Genomic DNA, 5,437 nt, shown 5'->3' on the forward strand with positions numbered 1-5,437 from the left:
GCCTTTTGCTGTTGTTGTGAACTGAAACCAGTACCCTGAAATGGTTGCTGTTGCTGACCAAAACCCTGATTCTGAGCAAACTAATTCTTGGGTTGAAATGACCCTTGAAAGTTGTTCTTGGGAACAAAGTTCTTTGAAGCTTGAGAATTGGGATAGACCTGGTCTTGTGGGTTAGCTACATTGGGATTCCTGTAAGAGAGGTTCTGATTTGCATTGCCATACTGATATCTCTGGAACCTCTGATTCCCAATGTAGTTAAGCTCTTCTTGGGTTAGGCCTTCTTCACTTATGTTCTCAACGATCTGAGAAGGTTCTTCATACTCTTCTACAAAATGCATTGGCTTCTGAGTGGTGTATTTCAACTTGTCCAATTCACTCCTCAACTCCTTAACTTCTCTAGTGAGCCTCTGTTCTGAGCTTGAACCTTCAGATCTATTTGATCTGTCATAGTCTTCTCCATAAGTGTCATTGCTCATTGCTAAGTTCTCCACTAGCTCTAAAGCAGCATGAATCTCCTTACCCAAAAAGTTCCCATTGGAAGCAGTATCCAGCTGGTTTCTAATCTTGGGAAGAGCTCCTCTATATAGGGTGCTGAGAAGAGAAGCCTCACTAAACCCATGGTGTGGGCATTGGTTGGTGTAGCTCCTGAATCTCTCATATGCTTCACCAAAACTCTCATTGCTGTGCTGAGTGAAGCTAGAGATTTGGTTTCTCAGTTTTGCAGTTCTGGAGGTGGAGAAGAACTTAGACAGGAAAGCTTGCTTGCATTGCTCCAAGGTTTGAATGGAGCCTCTTTGAAGATTCTTCTCCCATTGGTGAGCTTTGTCACCAAGACTGAAGGGAAATAATCTTAGCTTGAAGCTGTCCTCAGAAACTCCATTTATCTTTGTCAGGTCACACACTTTATCAAATTGATCCAAGTGTTCCAAGGGATCTTCCATTGCTAATCCATGGAACTTTGAGTTCTGGACCATATTCAACAAGGATGCCTTCACTTCAAAGTTGTTGTTTTGCACAGGTGGTGCCTGAATTCCAGCTCTATACTGATGAGCATTTGCCCTGTCATTCTCTCCAACATAGACTTGTGGTTGCTCATATCTCCTTTGCTGGTGTTGGAAGGGCTGGTGTTGGTGGTGCACCTGTTGTCTTTGCTGTACATTGGCCTGATACCTCTGCTGATGAGCTGGAGCTTGTCCCTGGTGGACATTAGGCTTGATGTTGATGCACTTGTTCCTGATGAACATTACCCTGATGTAACCCTTGACCAACTCCATTACCAGCTCCATTACCCTGAGCCTGTTGCTCCTGAACCGGTTGTTCTATATCCACCACATGCTCTCTTTGGTCTTCCATATCATCCTGATCAATCTGTCTTCCACGTCTGTCCCTTCTCCTCTGTGGTACCAAAAGATTAATGTTGTCGTTGAGAGGGAAAGGTGGACCACAGCTTCTTGATCTGGATCTGGTGTTCCTGCACCTGAAATCACAAACAGAACTTGAAAGAAATTAGAAAACACAAAAGAAAATGCTTGATCTCAAGAAATAACACAATCTCAATGCTATCACACTTTGGCAACGGCGCCAATTGATAACTTAGAGTTTTCAAGGCTCTAAATGAGGGGTTATCAATCCCTTTTGTCACTCTGCAGTAAAAAGGGTATCAATCCATCATGTGTAGACACTTAGATACAGTATCAGTTCTTAATTCAAGCCAAATGAGTGAAGTTTTGATGATTAATGACAACTAAGAATGGAAAAACAAGGATTAAAGCTAATGATCAACTTAAACAAGCAAGTAAATGAGCTAAATGAGATGAGAATGTATGTATGATGATGAGAAAGGTCTTAGACATGATAGTGGATTAGGGTGCCTTCAGTGATAAACTAGTGTGCTAATGAACCATATGATCAAGCAAACCATTCAACTTAAACATCATTAATTAAGTTAATCCTCTCATGACGATATCAACTCCTATGCCAAAACAGTTTCTAACCTAATCATCATTAGTGAAACATGAATTAACAAGCATTTAGAATCAGTTTAATCTATCATTTAAGCATATAGACAATCATTCCCATGATGAATAACACTTAAACCTCTAACAACCTTGGTTCAGACATTTCATCAAACACTTTTGGTGCATGAAATGTCCAGAATCTAGACCACATATAATTTGTATGGATCTAGCATTAAGAACAGGTTGTAGAGAATGAAATATGCATGATCTAACCGCTAAGCTCACTAATCTACCACTTAAGCACCCTAATCTACATATCTAAGACCTTAATATGGGATTACTCACTAATCATGATCAACACACTAGATTCTTTGCAAGATGTGTTGTTAATCATGATTAGAAGTGTGATATGATGATGAGAAATGATAGAACAAGATGGAAACCACTCTTCAAATCGATATTAAACTCAAAAGCAAGGTATTAACAAGTGGTTCTTTCACCAAAAAGGAAAAGGAGACTAAAGATAGGATAAAGATCTCTCCAAATTAGGTCTAAAAAGTATTTATAGAAGCTTTGGGCAAACCGGGTCAGCCCGGAACAAACCGGGTACTGACTCGGCTTTGGTGGGTAAAGAAGAAGTTTGCCACGGTCTAACAGGTTTTGGTCAAGCCGTGGCAAGTGACTGTGTCAAGTCCTGTGTCTCTTGTTCTTGGATGAATCATGGTGCCACAGGTTCCCTGTGGTCGTGATGCATGGCCGTGTCAAACGCCGAAAGATTGCACAAAGTTGCCACGGCCAAGTCTAAAGCCGTGGCGTGGAGACCGTGTCAAATGCCGAATGTAAGTAAAATCCTTCCGCGGCCAAATGTTACCTTGCCACGGTCAAGTGTAGGCCGAGGCATGAAGATCGTGTCAAACCCCGAAGAACTGCAATCAAGTGCCACGGTCAGATGTAGACCGTGGCATTCCACCGTGCCATCTTTCCCTTAGCATAATTTAAGCTTTGATAAGGGTTATCAATCTCGCAGCGTTTAGGGCTCCTGGGACCACTTTGCGTTCAGGGAAGCATAACTTTTAGGGTACTGGTCCGAATGGTGTGATTTCAGTTTCAGAGGATAGAGGACTCAGACATCTTCAATTTTGGTGAGGGAACTTTTGGTGCTTGGGAAGTGGAAGGTTTCCTGGAGGGGTCATCTTCGCAGTGCATTGACACGATCAGAAAGAGGCTTCTAGACATGTGTCCATTCCGGAAACGTTACCTTCTTTCTCATAGCTCCGAATTGAATGATCTTAGACTTTCTGGAAAGAGGACTCAAATATCTCGGATTCTGATGAAGGCCCTGTAAATTGAATCGGTGTGGAAGTGCACCGTCCTTTGCATTCTTCGGAGCTCATCGAGTCGATCCAAAACGGCAGCGAGACAGGGGTTCCTTCCGACGAGCTTAACTCTCTGCTCACGCCTCCAAATCCTATGATTCCACCTGTTCTGGAACCATGATCTAATTTTCTCCAACTTTGATGAAGCACCCGACAGCTGAATCGAACCAGAAGGTTCCCCGGACAGGCGATTTCGGAAATATGTGTGCACCCGGAAATTTTGACTGAGAAACTTAACTAGCCGGTACGCGTTTTGGCCGAGGAATCCACCCGCGGTACATGCGAATGGCCAAGAAAAACCTTCCTGCGGTACGCGAGAATGGTCGAGAAACTCCAAAACCCATTTTCACCATCTTTCAAGCCTTGATCACCATTTCTCTTCCTGGATTCATCTTTTTAACTCCAAATAGCTCCAAAAGCACCTGATAAACACTCCAAACATGCAAAGACTCATTGGGACCTAATGCAACTCCTAAGTCCTAAAACAATCCCTAAAGACCTAAAATACATGAAATAAAATATGATTTGGAATGAAATATACAGCCTAAATGATGCAAATTATGAACATATGAATCTGCTGGCATCTAGGTTTGAAAATCTGGAAATAGAAGAACACGAAACCATTACCAATTTCAGTTCCAAACTAAGTACCTTAGCACAGGAAGCATAAACTATGGGAAAGAAGTATAAGGACAAGAAGCTGGTGAAAAAGTTCTTGTGGTGCTTGCCTCCTAGATTTATGAGATATAAGTCAGCGCTGATCAACATGTGAGAAAAAGTTGAATGAGCTTGATGATGTTGATCTCATAAGCCTGTTAGGAAGGAGGTTTGATCGGGCACTAAGAAAAGTGTAAAGACCTCTGGGACAGTAGAAAAAAAGTTTGTACAAGTAGCAGACAAAAAGAGAAAAACCTGGCAAGAAAGCAGAGATGCAGTGTCATGAGTGCAAATGCGTTGGACACTTCTAAACTGAATGTCATACCATCAAAAGAAAAAAAATTCAGTATTTTGGATGCAAAGGCTTTGGAAACACACAACTTAAATGTATGGATGATCAAAAGTAGAGATCAATGCTGGAACAAGATGATTATGAGGATGAAAGTGATGATGAAGGCATTGAAGAGATTAACAACTTTGTAACCTTTGTGAGAATCACAGAGTTTACAGAAGGAGAAGAAATGTCTGAATCAGAGTTGGAGATTGAAAAGAGAGATAAAGGTTTGTGAGACTCTCATCAAGATTGGAAAGGTGAACTCAGAACTAAGAAAGAAAACAGGCATCTTGAGACTCTTGTGAGTTCACTGCAGGCTCATCTAGAAACAGAACAGAAGCTGGGCCAAGAGAGTATTTCTAGGAGAAGCTGGTTTTGGTAAAGAAAGCAGAGGAACTAAAATAACTAATCAAGATAGAAAAAGACATGTCTAAAAATCTGCAAGCAGAGCACATTCATAAGCACATGCAGATAAATATGTTTATAGGTACCAAGCATGATAAGATTCTGAGCTTTGGTCGTCAGGGTGCAGTAAGACATGGTCTTGTAAACACATGAAGAAAAATTAAAAGAGTCTGAGGAAATTAAGTTTGTTTCGACTGGTATAATTCATCAAGATGAGAACAGTTGTGTAAATAGTACTACAAGAAAAAGAGAATGTAATTTTTGTGGAAAGACTGGACACACCAGAGCTTATTGCTACAGATTCTGGGACAGAGTAAAGAAACTCAAGAACCTAGGAAAAGTCACCTGGAACGATCTACGGAATGAAATATGAGTAAGAAAGTCAGATCTAAGTCATCTTGATATGGATTTCAAAATTCAACAAACATTTGAACTGTTATTTTTAGCAGCAGATTTTTAGCATAATTCAATCGTGTGATGAAGGTCTAACAGTTATTTTTAGCAGCAGATTTTTCAATGCTGTTATTGAAGAAGGAAAGGTGGTTCTAACTGGTGTTAGATCAGGAAACAATTGTTACATGTGGGAAAAATTAACTACATCGGTGAAATGCTTCATGATGATCTCCAACTGTGGCATCAAAGTCTTTGCCACATGAATGTGAGGAATCTTACTAATCTCATTACCAATGAGATAGTCAGAGGAGTGC

The 5,437-nt window shown here is 40.8% G+C and overlaps 1 non-coding gene across 1 annotated transcript; it reads left to right on the forward strand.

The window, feature by feature from the left end:
• Positions 1 to 612: 612 nt before the first annotated feature.
• Positions 613 to 719, forward strand: LOC112083812. The gene has a single exon (XR_002897940.1). It is a non-coding gene; the product is annotated as a small nucleolar RNA R71 (small nucleolar RNA).
• The last annotated feature ends 4,718 nt before the right edge of the window (positions 720 to 5,437 follow it).

Source organism: Eutrema salsugineum, unplaced genomic scaffold (genome assembly GCF_000478725.1).
Source record: "Eutrema salsugineum unplaced genomic scaffold, Eutsalg1_0 scaffold_6, whole genome shotgun sequence".
Lineage (NCBI taxonomy): Eukaryota > Viridiplantae > Streptophyta > Magnoliopsida > Brassicales > Brassicaceae > Eutrema > Eutrema salsugineum.